Source organism: Rhinolophus hipposideros (genome assembly GCF_964194185.1).
Source record: "Rhinolophus hipposideros genome assembly, chromosome: 3".
NCBI lineage: Eukaryota > Metazoa > Chordata > Mammalia > Chiroptera > Rhinolophidae > Rhinolophus > Rhinolophus hipposideros.
Window position 1 is genome coordinate 4,903,816 of NC_138049.1, and position 18,732 is coordinate 4,922,547.

The following is an 18,732-nucleotide window of genomic DNA, read 5'->3' on the forward strand; positions in this document are numbered from 1 at the left end:
TTTTCAATAGCAACGTGCTGATAGCAAGGCTTGTTTTATTCTTGGACTGTATGATTTCCTCTAACTTTAATGTGCAGTTGTTAGAATAATGAAGTGGTTCAGAGTCCCCACCCTGGTGTCAGCCAAGCGCTGCCCCTCGCTTGTGTGACCTGCCCCAAGTCAAATACCATCTCTAAGCCTAAATTTGCCTTTCTCAAAAATGGGGATAATGATGAACCTTACTTCTTAGGGATGTTGTGAGGCTCCCATAAAATAATCCATGGAAGCCCTCAGGATGGTATCTGGCCCTTGGTAAACGTTCAGTACATTTTAATCATTATTAGCAAAGATAATAATGACATTCCAGATACTTTTTAAACATTTACATGAGCTGACCCACATTTAACTTCTCTAGATACTCTCTTAAGAAATATAAAGAAAAGATACACAAATGCCTCTCTGAATCAGTGTATGTCTGGAAGTTTCAAACAATGGTATAGTTTTAGGTGCTGGATTGTAACTTTCTTATTTAATTCAGTTTATGATACATTATGGAGAAATCTACGGTGCTCTGTGAGTTTCCATAACCACATCTTTTCCTGCATTATTTCCTCTGCCTGGAAGCGGGGCTCTCAAGCCTGCATCCCACTCCTGTCCACAAGTCTACTGTGGGGGCAGGAGGAGGGCGTAAGGTGAATCTCGCCCAGGTGCCAGCTAACAGCGTGCCCGTCTGCTCGTTGTCTCAGCATGCTCTGGCTCCACAGGTCCTGGCTAAATGACACAATGTATGGGAAACTCACAGAAAGTGCCCTGGGAAAGTGGGAGGTGTTATCACATAGATGGGGTGGTCCCTCTCTTTCCTGTGCTCCCCACCGCAGTCCTCTGTACTGCACTGGCTCCATCTGTAGCAGAAGACTCACAATTCACCCTGCGCCCATTCTGACTTCCTGCTGTGTACATCTCTCTTCTAGATTTCACTGCATATCACAGTGAAAAGGCAGGGTCTTTGCCCAGAATGGAACTCACATTGTAATGGGAAAGAGAGCTAATACGCTAATAGTAGGTGATGATTTGATTTTAAACAGCCACGTGTTCCATGGAAGAAAATAAAGCGAGGTAAAAAGATAGTCACTGGGGAGAGGGGCGTGCAGCTTTTCTACAGGGTCAGCTGTAGGATTACAGGGTCAGAGCAGGCCTTTTGCGGAGGGCATCTGGACAGACCTGAAGGATGGTCTGCACGTTGGGAAAGGCTCGGGGGAAAGGTTCCAGGCAAAGAACAGAAACCTTAAAGGCCTCGAGTAGGAAATTACCTGGTGCTTCTGAGGAACATGGAAAAGGCTGGTATGGGCCAGTTGTAAGGGAGTGAGGAAGAGAGCAGCAGGAGGGAGACTGCACGGGTAGGGGGGAGGCTGCACGGGTAGGGGGGAGGCTGCACGGGCAGGGGGGAGGCTGCACGGGCTGGGGGGAGGCTGCACGGGCAGGGGGAGGCTGCAAGGGCAGGGGGAGGCTGCACGGGCAGGGGGGAGGCTGCACGGGCTGGGGGGAGGCTGCACGGGCAGGGGGGAGGCTGCACGGGCTGGAGGGAGGCTGCACGGGCAGGGGGAGGCTGCACGGGCAGGGGGAGGCTGCACGGGCAGGGGGGAGGCTGCACAAGCAGGGGGGAGGCTACACGGGCAGGGGGGAGGCTGCACGGGCAGGGGGGAGGCTGCACGGGAAGGGGGGAGGCTGCACGGGCAGGGGGGGGCTGCATGGGGCAAAGATGTGGATGAGCCTGCTGGGAATGCAGGTTTGATCCTAAGTGTGACAATAAGCCACTGGGAAGTATTTCTACCTTAGGAAGATAATGCTGAATGCATATCGCACGGAGAAGAGACCTTGAGACAGTGAGAGCGGAAGCCAGGAGAGAAGCACAAAGCTATCGCGGACCTGCCGTTAAGGACAGTGGAGGCTTGGAAAGGCAGCACCTGCATTTCTGAGAAGTGATTGGATCCAGGACCTATTCTGAGGCCAGCGCCCACAACCCGCTGATGCAAGGGTGTTTCACATAAGGGTCAAGGTCAAGGATGACATTTAGGGTTTTGGCCTGAGTCACTGGCGTCGTTGACTGAGAGGCAAATGATGACCAAAGAAGAGTGGACTTTGGGGAGAAACAGAGTGGTGTGTCACCCACTTAAATGCCCAAATGGGCATGTGGGGTAGGCAACCGGATATACAAGTCAGGAGCATATGGGCCTTGGACTCACCATCTGTATATAAAATGGCTTAAACCCTGGCCTAGGACAGCGTTTCTCAGCAGAACAGGCACTAATTTTTTTTTTTTTAATCAGGTAATGGCTGTCCTATGCATTGTGGGATGTTTACATCTGTACCCACCCTCGACACAATAGACGCCTACAGAATTTCCCTCAGTTGTGACACATGTGTCCCCAGACATTGCCAAGTGACCCTTGCTGGCATAGGTGTTAGGAGACTGCAGCTGAAACAGGGATGGTCTGAGCCCTGAGCCCTGCGGCCTGCAGAACTGTGAGAGCCTCAGGGGGCATGGGGGCGGGGTGGCCAATGAGCCTGAGGTGTGGAATCCAAGAAGGCTGCGGTCAAGGTCAAGGCAGGTGGACCAGTTATAGCCGCTGAGAGCTTGAGAAAGATGGGGACAGGGAACTGACTGCTGGGTTTGGCAAAAGGAAGGCTCTCAGGGATTTGACAAAATGTATCCTAATGGGTGGGGGCATGAAAGACCCACTGAGTGGGCCATGGAAGGAAGGGGCAGGGTGGAGGAGGCGCCCTGAAGGCATGGGTAACCTGGAGGAGAACTGTTGAGAAAAACAGAAATGGTGTGACAAACCTAAAAGAGGGAGGGGATAGGAAGGAATCTTTTTAATGTGACATGAGTAAAAAGTGGGATAATTCTAGAAACCAAGTTCTTCGATAGGTGAGAGAGGATGGGATTCAGTAGAGCTTGGGGGCTGGCTGTGGGTCATTGCACAGTGGATACTGTGTCCTTTGTAGGAGGAAGGAAAGCAGGACCTGTGGCTACAGATGCAGTAGGTAAGTTGATGTTTTTTGGTAGAAGATGTGGTACTTCTTATTTCCTAGGACAACAGGAAGCTAATTTATTAGCAAAGAATGAGAAATGAAACAGTTCCCTAAGAGGGGGCAAATACGAATTTCCTAGGGATGTGTGGAAAGAGTGTTGCCTGTCTGAGCTGTATGCTCTCCCTGTACCCAGGGACCCCATCTGGGCCCTGATATCCAGGGCACCTGCCGACTCCACCCACAGCCAGTCTCCACTGTTTGACAGCTGGGCTTCTGTTGTGGTGGTCGGGGGCGGGGGCTCCCTGAGTCTGAGCTTCCACCTGGAGCTTTGTATCTGAACCACAGGGTGACACTCTGACCCCTTTCTGCTCACTCTTCACCTCCAAGCCCTGTGGCAGCGCCATCACACCTATGTCCCGACCCCAGTCCTTTCAGGACTCAAAGAAGTTTTTGAATGAAAATTGGGAAGACTCATTGGCAAAGGCATGTTGTTAGAATGCTCGTGGGTATTTCAAAGGTCCTCATGGGGAACAAAATCCTGTGGAAACAATAAATATACATGATTGTCAGTTTTAATATGGATTATGGAAGGTTCTAATTATAGGAGGAAAGTTGAAAGCCAGCTGACTGAATAGTGTAAAGTTGCTAGTTAATGACGGCCAAAGCTTAATAATAGGTGGTTTTGTTCCTGGAAGATGGTGCCCTGAGTAAAAATGATTAACATAAATTGGACTGCAAATGGAGGGAAACCATAGCAACGTCACCTGTCATGAGTTTCACATTATTATAAAGTTGTATTGCTGTATAGTGTGAGCGTGTGTGTGTGTGTGTGTGTGTGTGTGTGTGTGTGTGAACATGTATGTACATGTGCTGGGGAGAATGGAAGTGGGCGGATGGTGTTTGTGGAAGGAAATTTGAAATAGACTCAACTTTGATTTTCTTAAAGCATCAAGGTCCAACTTGCGTTTTACATTTCTTTGTTAATTTCTCATCTAGCCCAGCTCTGTTAGAGTTTCCAGGCATTTATAAATATTTCTCTAAAACTCCTGCCGTGAGTTTTTGTTCCTCTTTGTTTTCTTCCCCTTTTCTCTTGATGGCAGTCTCGTGAACCCAATGGTCTCGTGATTCTCTTCTGCCCCATCCTCCATCAGGTTTTGGTCTGAGTTCTTCTCCTTCAGTTTCCGTGAAATTTGAAAGTCCCTCAGTTTCCAACTGTCTTTCCCTTGTATTCTCTCCTTTGGGGAAGATACCCCTTCGAGGCTCTCACTGTGTGTCTTTACATGGTCTTCAGCGTTCCTGCTCCTTCAGTGCAAATGGTAAAGAAAGTAGCTCCATATGCTTCTTAAAAGAGCCAGCTGTCTCCTACCCAGGTAAATATTGGGGTCTCTAGCGTTCCACAAATGACCATTTTCTGTGTTTTTCCTGGGTGATCTTATGAACCCACACAGCCATGCAGGTGGCAAGCTTTTGAGCCAGGGTGTCTCAGAACTGTCTCTAAGACATTTATTCTACTTGCTTATTGGCCATTTCCTCCTAGCTGTCCCATCAGCATCATAAATTCAGCACATGAAACCCTTAGATCATCATATTTCCCCTCAACACTCTTTTCCTAAATTCACATTAGGTTAATGTCACCAATATTTGCCTAGTTAAGAAAAATGGAATCTATTCAAACTGACTCCAGGAGAGACAGAAAACAGACTAATGACAATGAATGATGCTATTCAAACTATTAATAAATTACCTTTAAAAATATACCATACCCAGTTGGCTTTAGGAGTGAATCAAGTCAACTATCTACAGAACTGATTCCATATTTACACCTATTCAAACTCCATTAAAAGAAAGAAACCTCTACAATCCTTTTTCAAAATGATGGCACACCACTGACACCAAAACCTGACAGCAATGGTTCTAAATTAGAGGATTCTTCTGCATAGCACACAATCTTAAAGTAATTATGAAATAGATTTAGCATCCCATTAAGAGAAAAATACACCCCAACCAAGTTGCATTTATATCCTGAATATGTAGGTGAGCTGACAGAAAAAATATAAATGGGTCAAATTAATATATAATTGCAAAGGTTAAGGAGGCAAACTATGTAACTCATGTAGTTGATACCAAAAAAGGCATTTTGACAAACATCAACATTCATTTCTAATGTTAAAAACTGTTGGTAAGGTAAGAGCTTTTTTAAGCCACCATTCGGCTTAATAATAAAACACTAAACATCTTCCTACTAAAATCTGGAACAACACAAGGATGTTGACCATTACTACAACTATTCAAAATTGTGGTTGAAATAGTAAGCAATGATGCTAAAACAAGAGAAATAAATGAAATGCATAAATACTGGAAGAAAGAGTTATGCTACTTTGTGTAGATTTTATGACTAACAACCAGAAAATACAAAGTGAATCACCCAAAAAACTATAAATAAGAGAATCCAGTTAAGATTATAAATATACATACCAGAGCTGTGTTATATCTATAGATCTATAAATAATAAGCAATGGGAAAACACAGTGAAATAAACTGAAGAAAGCAACTGATTTATTATAGCAAAACAAAATGAAACACAAAAGATAAAATACCTGTGGATGATCTTAAAAGGAGATGTATAAAATTATGTAAAGAAAACTGTAAAACTCTATTGAAAAGGACTTAAAAGAAGGTTTGAAGACATAATACTATAGGTATAACCCTTCTACTTGAAGTGTTTTACAAATTCAATGGGATTTTTTCTGGGCAACCAGAAAATCTAGTTTTCTTATGAGAAGAAAAAAAAAGAAGAAGAAGAAACGTGAGAATAGTAGCCTGGCAAATTCTGGAAAGATGGTTAGCGAGTAGGGAATAGCCCCACAAGATATTAAAACTCTGCCATCTAATATGATAGTCACTAGCCACATGTGGCTTTTTTGAAATATAAATTAACAAAATATAAATAAAATAAAGATTTATTCCAAGGACGCAGTGTGACCAGTGGGAAGAGAAACAGACGTTTTCATCATTGCAGAAGGTTCTATCAAACAGGGCTCTAGTAACATGTATTATTAAACTTTAATAATGAACCTCTTCAGTTTGGTTCTGAAGAGGAAATAGTTAAGAACAGAACAGAGACCAGAATTAGACCCCAAAAATGTGGGAATTTATAGATTGTGATAAAAAGCTGTGTTTCAAAGACGAAGAAAAGAGAGGCTATGTTTTATATGATGCTGGAACCATTGACTAACCATTTGAAAAAAATATACAGCTGTATCTTTATCTCTTTATTTAAACCAATATAAATTCCAGATATGAGAAAGATTTAAAAGGTAGAAACAGAACTAAGCAAACCCCCTTACTGTTCTAGAAGAAAAGAATGAGTGAATTTATTTATAAAGTTGAAGTGGGGATATTTGCAATGCATATAACTGACAAAGGGCTAATTTCCCTTATTTTCAAAAAGCTTGTACCAATCAATATGAAAAAGCAACAGAAACAATAGAAAAAAGGATGTTAATAGGGACTTAATAAGAAAAGAAATACACATGGTGGTAATCATATGGGATGACATTCAGCTTCACTCACCATGCCTCCCTCCCCCGATATTTTAGTGTGTATTTTCTACAAACAAGGACATTCTCCTCTAAGCCACAAAACTAGTCCTGAAATCAGGAAACTAACAACGGTGCATACTCCCTGTCATCACTCTGTGTTCCAGCCCCCACTGCAGGGCCATGGGTGCTGCTCCCAGCAGGTCCCGTCCTCCTCACCTGTGAATACCCTGCTCTGGACCTTGTTGGCTCCCTGCTGGCAGGTGCACACAGACTGCTGTGCCCGCCTAGTGGCTTGGATAGAACTGCTGGAAGAACAGGAACCCCCCCCATCCCACACCTCCTGTTTGCTTATCTCCTTGTTCTCAGTCACCCTGAGAGGACAGCCAGCTGCTTAGACATAGTAACTATTTCTGGGGGAAGGAAGTGGAAGCCGCCTTTTACTGTGCCCATACTGAGCAAAATGCTTTCATGAGTCATTTTATTACGTGCAACTGATTTGAACACTGAGAATCATGGCAGATTCGTTCTTGTTCCGAGGCTTCGTTTTTTAAGCTCCATTATACAGACATATGCTGAGATTTAAGTTAGGAAAATACTTAACCAAACATGGAAAAGGTCTAAATTCTCATGAAAAAAGCCACCTGTGTACGTACGCTTTACATTCTGTGTTACTGGTGGACAGTGTGGGTGTCGGGGGCGAGTGTCCCCGGAATGTGCCACCCTGGTGTGCAGATTAGTTTGAACTGAAATTAATTAAAGCCCAACAAACTCAGGAAGAGATTTTACTTCCACTTTTCTTCAGGAAATTCAGATAGAAAAACCTGCTTCAGGAAGGGAAACTTGGCATAATCACCTTGAGAATTTTCACCCTAGAATTAGTCAGGAAGACTCCAAGCATGTTCACTAGATTACCCCCACCCCCCTACCCATTGTTTCTGGGTTGCCCAGCAAGAATTTGCCTATTACATCTGTTCCTCTCTTCCTCAAGTACCAGTAAATCACCCGTTCTCACTTCTGAAATCTAATACCTTATCCCAAACCTTTCTGTCTTGGTCCAAAATGTCATATTTACCCAATGCTGCCTCACTTGTCTTTGGAATTTTCATGCATATGTGAATTCCCCATGCACACATATTAAAATTTGATTTTCTCCTGCTAATTTGTCTCTATTAATTTGATTATTACTTCAGTTAGAAGAACTTCGAAGGTGGTAGGAAAAGCATTAATTTTTTTTTAGCCCCCAAGATTGGGAAACTACTTTGTTCATTATGGTAAGTTTTGAAACAATTATTTAGGCTGCCCTCAGAGGTCTGCTCTTTTAATCTGTAAAACAGTGGTTCTACCATGTGGAAAACATGACTAAAACCAAGCATTAGTGTTTTTATTAAACCAATGATGGAATGGTCCACGGAACTACTGTATGAAAATGTTCCTGAGAGATGTGAAGTAGTCGCATAATTCGTACATAAGCATTAAAGAATCACCACATGGCCTGGAGAAGAATTTCTAACACTGTCAGTAAAAAGTCAGCTTTAAGTGTTGCTGTCGTAATCACAGTGTTATGAGCCAAAGGGAATTTTTTTTTTTTTTAAAGAGAAGAGAGTTTCTGTGATTAGAACCTGTCACACAAGCCTAAGAGAAAATAATTGAGTATCATCAAGTAAAGCTCTAGTGAAGTGATGAAGACTTTTATTAAGTCACTATTACTTGGAGGAAGACAGTTTTACATTGTAGGAAACTGTAGGTTTGCTCACGGTCTGATTAAATAGGGCATAGAACATCAGGAGAGCAGAGATCCCCCAACAGGCACAGTTTGACATTCACAGAGATTTCTAGGTGGCTTGGCTCAAGGACTGCATTCACTGACTGTGGACTGGAATGCTGATTTGAATAGACTGTCTTAGACCTGCTTTACTTCTGAGTCACAATGGCTGTTTCAAGAAAAATAAAGAACGTGAAGGTGTGTTTGTGTGTTTTAGATGTATGGAATGGCCTCAAACAGTTTTCAATTGTTAATTTACAATACAATACTTCTTTTGTGTCACATAAAATTATGGTTTCAAGGGTTGGGACCTTGTTCAAGTATTAAGGAGGTTGATGTATGTTTATTTCACACATTACGAAAAAAATCAATATGGAGGAATTAAAAAATGCGGTCAAGTCATATTATTCCTTTAGAATAAACATTATGTGGTAGTTGTCTCATTTTGTGCTATCCTCATCTGTGAAATTGGGTAATCCTTGTACCATAACCTGTCAATATTAGCAACTATTTGTTGTTTGCACCATTCAATCTCTACTTTATACCCAACCACCCACTCTTGTTATGATTTTTTTTTATTATAGATTTAGAAAATGATGAATGAAACATAAAATGCTAGATCAACTTACAATTACTTTCAACCTTACCCACCAAAATCCATCTTCGGGTTACTTCTCAAAGTCCCACTCTCACAGTGAGGTGGGTTGTCACATTCATACTGTTTAAATCAACTCCCGCTCCCCCTTAATAAGGCTACTGAGAAACTTGGATGATAAGGTGCTCTATTTCAGGGCCACTCATCACATGTGCTGATAAATGCTAACAATAGCTCCCTGTGTATTTCCTTTACTAAATCCACCCAAGTCCTTGTCAACAGGGAAAGGTGTCAGAAAAACAGACCTAATATTGCTCGCAACCTTATTTAGTAAATGAATTTGAGTGCTAGCTATAGATTACAGCGACTTGTGCTTCTATTTACAGCTCCTCACAGATGTAGCTGGTCTACCCATGCCTATTCAATCTTCTTTTAAAGAAAGTCTAATATGAAAGGGGAAAATTGCAACAAATTAGCAAAAAAAAAAATACCCTTTCACATTAGCTAATGTACTTTTCTGGTTAATAAGCTAACACTAGACATTAGACAAATATTTTGGCAGAAAGGTACTGGGGACGAATAAAAGAGGCCACACACTAACTGACGAGCTCAGGGGAGGCCAGCATGGCGGAGCCTATAAATGCAGAGACTGACAGCAATCACACAGGATAATCTGAACATGAAAATTCTACCTAAAAGCGGGTCATGGCTGGTACTCATATCCTTGGTCTGTAGCTTCCTTGACAAAGGTCAGTCTTTACCTTAAGTGAGCCTGTCTGTAGTCTTTTTTGCATCTACGATAGCATACCCTTGGAATGTCAGAGTCATCTCTTTTTCCTGAGGTCTCAGGGCGCAGCTCACCCACACCAGAGCAGGAAGCTACAGAGTCCCTCATTGTTACTGTCCCCTGACTACCATTTCTCTGGGCTGTAAAATGCTAATTATTAACTATCCTCTACCCACCAATGTGAAAGAAGTACCTGTCTCTCCAATTTACTTTCTTTCCAATCCCAGAGATTTCCCCGCTTTGCTTTCTCCTACCCCTTTAATCTACCACCAGTGGATTTCATGGGACCCTCCTCCTTTGATTCTAATATATAAAATAAGTTGCAAAACCGCCGGTTTTCTGAGCATTTTGTCAATCTGTTGAGATTTTGCTCAAACCGGCAATAGTTGTCAGTTTGGCTCCCATAAACTCTTAGAAGCTTTTTCTTAGGTTGGATGGTTTTTTGTCAACAGTACTTTTTTTTTTCTTTTTCTCTTACTGGCTCTGTAACACCAATTCTATGAGAGGTCAATTCACACAGTGTGAGATGGATATTTATAGTAATGAAATACATATCTAGAATTCTTCCTTTCTCCAAATTAGTTTACATTTTCTTCCACACAAAGAAGATATATATTTTTTGGATTATAAGTAATAATTTAGCATTCTTTTTGGGAGCTGTTGCATTAAAATGCTAGGAAGCTATACCAAAAAGATGGAACCCAAAGGTATGATCAGTCAAAGCAGCTTAAACGTGTACAACGTGACAAAAATAGCTAAGTAAAAATGCATATTTATTTGTCATTTCATTTCTATACTTTTCTTGACACAACTGATCAAAGTAGAGAGGATTCTGATTTTAACATAGCAATCTAACAATTTTTTTAAAGCAACATTTAGCTTCAATTTTGAGCTCTGCTCTCGTCATCATCATCCTGTCTGGACAGAATGGACTTTATAAGTCTTAGGAAAAGAAAATAGAAGAAAAACGCTCAGGTATAGCCTATGCATAGAAGTGACTTCAATTCTTTACAGAGTATTTGCTTTATTAATACAGTAAAAATAAACTTTGGGCTCAATTAGGCGAAATAAGCTAGCTTACTAACAGGGCAACACTGGTTTAACTACAATGGGATTCAAGATTGACTATTAAGTTATGCTCGTGCAGACAGTGACAATATGCTAGACAACTGTGAAGAGGAAAGGAAGCACCATGACAGTCGGTGGCCCCAAACAGGCCACTTCCATATGCTTTCCAACGCCTGACAGCTTTGCAACCCAAGTCCCAAGTCCTTCTCGGTGACATCCAGATGGTGCTCACAGATTGACAGCTTGCCTTTTCTAAGAGTCGAGTGTTACGTGGTATTCTGTTGCACTGAATATCGGTGCACAACGATTCATAACTTTATTGCAAAAATAAGATTATGAATTAAGGTTCTTCTACTTTCTTGAAAGAAGCAGTTATGGATCCTGACAGTCTTATACTTCAATTTTATATAGAGAAATTAGTTGCATGCATTTTAATCTACTATTAAGACGGGTCAGGTTACCAGCTCTGCATTATATAATGAAGAGCCAGAGAAGAAGAAAAAAAGTACATAACTGGGCATGCATGCTATTGTTGCAACATGCTAGCTTCACATATAAACACAAGGGAGTTGAATTCAGTGGAAATATGGGACATATAATGAGCAAAAATGTGAACACAGGGTATTTCCGAGAATGATAATTGTTTCAGTTATTTCTCGAAGTGTATTTATTTGTTGCAAATGTTAGGCCTTACACATTCACTTCTTTGCTCATTAAACATTTGTTGTTTTCAGATTTTGACTGGCATCACCTGTTCCACTTGGCAAGGACTTCACAGGCAGTGGTCATTATTTTCATTTCAGCAGAGAGACAAACCATATTCTAAATTATAAATGAAGGGTAAGAACACAAAATACTTTTTAAAAGGTGGGGCTGCTTTTTTAGTAGGAGATAACTACTACTTGGACAACAGATTACAAAGAAATGTGTGTTCTTATGTTACTAAAAACTTTTTTCACTTGAAGAAATTTATCTCTTACTATGAAACTTTAAAACAAAAACAAAAACAAAAACAACAGAGTCAGAACATTGATATGTTGACAAATATAATATATTAAAGAAAAAATATAAAATCCTAGAGAAACATTCAACACAAACCTAATTGAGCTAAGAACAAACTGAAAATACATAACATCGTGGGTAAAATAAAAAAAAAGGAGTGTGACATTTCACAGCTCAGAAATAACAAAAACAAATATTAGCATCTTTTCCCAATGTAACTTCGTAAAAATTAATTTTGCATTTATTTCTCTCTTTATGAATCAGCCAGATCTGGATTTGAGATTACCTGTGACATAGCTATTTTTGTGAAAACTGAAGGGACAGCGAAACATGACTTTTTCCTTTAGCCTACTCCCCCAGTTACAAGGATCTTGAAGGGGAGCAAAGCTTTGCCACCCCAAAAGCTATGCCTTTTTGGATATTGATTTTAAGCTGGTTATAGAGAAACAGAAGACTCAGAAAGAACCTGTGGCCCTCCCCTCTTCCTGCCAAAGAGATTCAGATAGAAAGGCAGCTCCTGGAAGGGAATCTTAGGATGTTCTCCTGAGCAGCCAGATTTGAATTAAGTCTGGTAAATAGGGCTTCAGGCAGGGGCCTGTTAGCTATATGGCCCCTGTCCCATTGCTTCTGGGGTTGCCTGGGCAATAATTTGCCTGCCAAGTGTGTTCTGCAATTCCTCAACTACCCATCCTCACTTCTGGAATCTAATACACCACCCCCCTTTTCTCTTTTGGACAAAATGTCATATATACTCAATGTTGCCTCACTGCCTTTGGAATTTTCAGGCATATGTGAATTCCCCGTACACATGTATTAAAATGTGATTTTCTGCTAATCTGTCTCTGTTCATTGGGTTATTAGCCCAGCTAAAAGAACTTAGAAGGTGGGAGGAAAAGTATTAATTTTTTTTTCAGCACTCAGAGTTTACAAAAACATGCGTTTCCTTATACATCCCTCTATCCACTCTTTCCACCCGCTCACACCCACTGCAAAGCATGGCTTAATCTTTTCTTTCCTGTTCTCAGCCCCTGATAACCTGCTGCGGTTTTTGGCTACAGGATCTGTCTATTACCTGGTGCAGTATCTCCTACTTCATAGATCTTTTGTGTACTATGGTCTCAGGCTTCCAGTTTCCCATGTGTGATCGGTAAGGTTAAGGGAGAAGGAAAGGGGGAGTGGGAAACGGGGTGATTTTATCTTTGGCAGTGCTTTCACCTATACATATAAAAACATGTGCATGCAGAAAAATATTAAACCAAGAAGAAAAGGTGAGACTTTTTGTACTGATGCATATAATCTTAGAGAAAACTGAATACTGTGAGAATACAAAGATGGATTAGAATTCACAAAGGAAGAACTTGGAACCCCAAGTCTATCAATTATCTATTAAAATTTAGAAATACTTCCGGAAGAAAAGCATCTTGAGGCCAACCTAATGTTAACAATCCTATCTCACACCTTTTTACAAATATGTGCAAACACACTTTTTCTCTGTGTTCATGGTTGCCTAGGAACGGAATAGCAAAGAAACTGCCCTTTAAGGATGAGGGACACCCCCCGCCCAAAGCTGTCACAGGATTCAAATTGGATATTACTCCATAATTTCAGTTTGCTTAAAGCTTAATCATGATTTTCGTAGAAATCACTATTTGCCATGGAAATAGACATTTGGTTTTAAGTATTCCCATGGACAGCCTACCTTCACCTTACAGGGGACTAATTTAAACACGATCACCATTCACTAAGTTAAGAAACGCTGCAGACAACAGCCCCCCAATATGATTTGTGAAACTGCATAAAACGAGTCATTTGCTGCATTCTGCATTAAAGAGGAAGAGGTCTTACACGCAACAGCTAATTGACAGGTACCTTCGTTTTATTTTCAAAGTAATTAGTCTGATGAAGCTACAAGACCACAAGTGTTGGTACACTGCCTGCGGTCCTTTCTGATGAGCTGGTGACACCATGTATATTAATAAGCCCAGGCTTTGCCACCACAGTCCTATAGATCCGGGAGGAGCAGAACTGTCTTTGCCTTCAGGGCACTGGAAGTGTGGTGTGCGCGGAAATGGCTGTTACATGAGCTAATGAACAGGAGGAGGAAAAGCACCAACCAGAAACCTGAGGCAAACAGTTTCCTTCCTTATCAAAGAAAATCTTCAGAAATGATGCATTTCATGCACGGTGAGTTTGTTTCCTTTATCTCAAATTGCTTATGTAACCTGGTTTTGAGTGAGTGACAATTGTGGGTCCGCAGACTAGGAATGAAAGTTATCTATCCATTCCGTGACAAGCTGCTGTGGAAAACAGGCATCGGGAGGTGCTTATCCCCACAGGAACCTCAAGAGTTTGTGATACCCCCCGCCTTGCCCCCCAAACTCTTACTTTGGAGATTTGCCTCACTGTCCACCAAACAGACTGGAAATGAAAAGGTGCCCACATATTGAACTCTCGTGGTCTGATTTGGAACCCTGGCCTCCTAATCACTTCTTCAGTATTCTTTATTCATAAAGCTACACAAATGTACTTACTGAGGCCCAGATAATCTGACTTTTTCCCAATTATTCATGAGATTTAGGCAAAATTGCATTTTTTCTTTTTTCCTTTCCTTTTCTTTGTATGCATTGCTTAAATTGCAGGCAAGGAATCAATCCAAGGTCTATTTGCTAGAAGCCTCTCTAGGTTAGCTGAGCTTCCTATTCTCATTTCAATATGAAAACCATCATTGCAACTACTTCTCTTTGAACTCAGAATGGAGAAGCCTGAAAATTTGACAGTTGGTGGCAATTTATGTAACTTGTTCTATTACTGTTGGCAGAATGTGGAAAAACATAGGAGTGGAAATCTGAATCAGTAATATATAGACACACACATATACATATATATTTATATAATTTTTTAACAGCAGTAAAAGAGAGGAATGCCAGAGTGTTGACTCTGCAGAGGGACTCAGAGACCATTCACCACTCTCGGAGGCCTTCCCCCCAGAGAGACTTACTGTTTTGCCCTTCGTTACTAATTAGTTTCTGACTATCAAGGGGTCCCAGGAAACATTTGCCTCCTGCCCTCTCTCCTCTCTGCCCGCTCACGCATTCCCTTGGCCACAGTGTCAGAGGGCCACTCCCTTCACCAGTCTCCCGTGGCCTGCTCAGCCCGTTTGCTGACACTTTTCAGAGGCTGTCCGCTCACACTGTTTGTCCCCTCCAAAATGCCTCTGCCTTGGCTAGCGACTGACACTCTCCAGTGACTTCTAAGTCCCGCTGCCACCCACCTCAGAGAGGTTCCCAGTGAGGTCTGGCCAATCTCTAAACTCTGCTTCTGACTCTGTGGCTTGTCCTCCCCTTGCCATGAAGGCACCACCTGTCTCCCAACATATGAGGTCTGAAAATTAATTTTGTGAACTCATCCGAGAAAAAGTGCTACACACCTCATTGCTGAATATCACTACAGTCATCTCTGAAGTCCTCCCCTTGGGAAGCTATGCACCGACGCCAGCGCCTAGTCCACCCTTCAAAGCAATTCTGGAACTCTTTTTCTGGAATGGCCATCAGAGCTGTCGTCGTATTACCCTTGATGCCCTGAATGTCATCAAAATGTCTTCCTTTCAATATTTCCTTTATCTTTGAAGAAAGAAGTCATTGGGGGCCAGATTGGGTGAGTAGGGAGGGCGTTCCAATACAGTTATTTGTTTACTGGCTGAAAACTCCCTCACAGACAGTGCCGTGTGAGCTGGTGCATTGTCGTGATGCAAGAGCCATGAATTGTTGGCGAAAAGTTCAGGTCGTCTAACATTTGCACACAGCCTTTTGAGCACTTCCACATAGCAAAACTTGGTTAACTGTTTGACCAGTTGGTCCAAATTCATAATGAATCATCCCGCTGATATCAAAGGATATCACTGCAACAAGTTTGCGAACTTACTTGGCAGTCCTTGTAGACCAGTGTCCCTTAGTTATCAAGGAGTAGAAACAGTAACTGCAATACGATTCGGGTTCACAGGGGTCTTTGCACACATTTGACCCTCACAGACACCCTCGAGGAGGTTAAGATCCCAACTGACACATGTGTAAACAGGAAGAGAACTGGTCCCACGTGACAGGTGATGTGGCTGAGCTGAGGCTGGGTCGTGTGCGTGATGAGCTCCGGAACACCACATCCCCCGCGTGTGGGGCCTTGGTTTCTTCCTCTCTGTCTCCGCCAAGGACCTGTAGCCCTTGGGAAATACTGGGCAGGAGATAGATAAGAAATGGGGGAGTGAGCTGGGTGGTCTAACTCCACCTCAGGCCCGAAGGTCGTGAGGAGAGTCTCCTTCCACAGCTAGGTCTCTAGGAGGCCCCCACTGCAAGCGCCACGGCGGGGGGGGGGGGGCTCTTCTCCACTAGCATCCCTCCACAACTCTGTTTCTCAGAGGAATTGGGCATAAGTGTATGCCTGCGGCGGCAGGACTAAGACAGATCCAGGTGTGAAACAGATTTCCTGATTCCCTTTAAAATTTATATGTCCTAGTAAGAGTTAAAAAAATACAGGTACTCTAATGAAGTGGAAAAATGGGTTTGTGATAAACCCTTTCTGTAAATTAAACATTTTTACTAATTTTGTTAAAGTGTTCATTTTTTTCTTAATGTTGCTTTTAAAAATATTTCCCCATACGTTTCTGTCTCTTTTACTTTCCTTATAATTGTTTTACAAATTACAAGGTAAGAAACAATAAATATGGAAAACTCATACTCTGTAGAACGTTTGAGAGCCTGGTCCCGGGAGTATTAGAACTGTGAAGAGGGGACTCAAGGCACACGAAGCTGCAGAGAGGTGGGCAGTGTTTGCTGATCCCCCCAGACTGTGGCTTCTGGGAGCTGGCAGTCGGGGTGTCAGGGCACTCGGGACAGCAGGGGAAGCACAGCACTCCCCATCATCCTGGCACTGTGACCAACAAGAACAGAGTAACCATCCAGCTACCAGATTTAGCCCTTGAAGTCCTACATCCTGGGAATCTTCTCAGTCCCAAGGAAAGGGGGACAGCTGGCCATCCTACTACAAAGCAACCCAAAACAGGAATAGTAAAAGAGCGTTCAAATTGTTGAAGACTTCTAGCAGTCGGAGGCTTGTCCATTATTATTATCAGGTGTCCTCACTGTGAGCATTACAAGGTTAGCACCCGACCTGACTTGGAGAAAAGACTCCTGCTACTAGACTCCAGTCCTCCCAATACATCTGGAATGCCGCTCATGAAATTCAATCCTTTCCCCTCTCCTACTCATGGCTATGTGTTGTTCGGAAAGTATGCATGCACTTAGAAGCATGTGACACGTGCCCACGTTCATGCCCTTGGTGGGGAAAGTCCAAGGTGAACAGTATTTGCCTGAGAGTGAGGTCATGCAAATGCTGTAGATCATGGAATCAAAGTTCACATGGAAGTATGCACACATACGCAGCGTGTGCATGTGTGTGCGTGTGTGTGTGTGTGTGTGTGTGTGTACTGGTGGGTCTTTTTGGCATCAGAGAAAACAAAATTAGCTGTCATATTTTTTGTCTATTTTAAAAATTAAAACCATATGTAGACTCAGAACTGGCAAGGTAAAGATAAGTAGAAGATTCCCCTGGTCCTCAGTCTTTATAAAAGCAAATTTATTCCCTCGCTGCCCTTCCAAGTGTTACATCTATGATAACATTTTAATATTAAAACGTGAACATTGTCATTTTCCATTCTTTAATGGTCAAATGTTTTATATGCTTAGGCAAGTCTATATATATAATATTATATGTAACACACACACACACACACACACACACACACATATATATATATATTGAGAGAGGATGCCAAAAAATATATACACATTTTGAGAAAGGACGATACTGTATTAAAATTGCAATACTCAATATATACCGATACCAAAAGATGAATACAAGCCACGTCTGACTTCTGCAATTATGAGAGGTGCTCAGAGTGGTTCCCATCAGCATCCAGACACTTCAGATTATGGCAAACTACTGCTTGAGCAACATTGACCAAGGTGTCCACTTGTATCGCTGCACATGCCATTTCAATTTCTTCCTGAAGTACCGCCAGTGTAGCTGGTTTTCTGCGGTACACCACATCCTTTAGGTCCCCCATAGGTACCGTGTTTTCCCAAAAATAAGACCTAGCCAGATCATCAGCTCTAATTCATCTTTTGGCGCAAAAATTAATATAAGACCTGGTCTTATGTTAGATAAGATGCGGTCTTCTATTATAGTAAAATAAGACCAGGTCTTATCTTAATTTTTGCTCCAAAAGATGCATTAGAGCTGATGGTCCGGCTAGGTCTTATTTTGGGGGAAACACGGTAGAAGTCAAGGGGTGTTAAGTCAGCAGAACGTTCTCGAATTTCAAACACCACTTCAAAATGGTCTCCTGCTCCTCAAATGACAACCATGCTTCTGCCATTTTCTTTGTCCTGCCTGTTGCATGGTGACACTAGCAATCATTTGATTAACGCCATCTTTTGAGTGAATGTCATGTGACAAATTGCTACCGTAATTCCAGTCAACTTTGAAAAGTAATACACAGAAACATCTCTTAAAATGTGCATATTTTTGGCACCCCTGTATGTGTGTGTGTGTACATATACATATGTATGTATATAGATATAAACATACACACACTATGATACCACTTAACATTTAAAATGTCAGAAACACTACTATATACAGTAACATAATAATATAGGTATATACTAGCTGTAATACACACATATCCCTAACTGTATGATACAGGTGTACATACGTATATACATATGTGTGTACACACACGTACATGCGTGCATGCAGACCTAACAAGCTGAAGAACCACGCAGACAGTGCTCAGCTCTGGGGGGGGGGGAGGTGACGCATCTGGGAGGCGCTCCGAGGAAGAGAACGCTGTCCTCATGCATTCTTTTGCAACGACACTTCAACCTGGCCACATGATTTATTCCACCTCCAC

General features: G+C 42.1%; 1 protein-coding gene and 1 long non-coding RNA gene across 5 annotated transcripts in view; one reads left to right on the plus strand and one right to left on the minus strand.

Moving 5' to 3' along the window:
• Positions 1–18,732, minus strand: part of PACRG (parkin coregulated) — a 480,352-nt gene that overhangs the window by 119,472 nt on the left and 342,148 nt on the right. The window lies entirely within an intron of this gene.
• On the plus strand, positions 8,176–16,492 carry LOC308496150. Of its 2 annotated transcripts, XR_013993116.1 has the most exons (4): positions 8,178–8,514; positions 11,501–11,606; positions 12,794–12,915; positions 13,657–16,492. It is a non-coding gene; the product is annotated as an uncharacterized lncRNA (long non-coding RNA). The 2 variants fall into 2 exon arrangements; XR_013993115.1 differs by lacking the exon at positions 11,501–11,606 and having other exon boundaries at positions 8,176–8,514.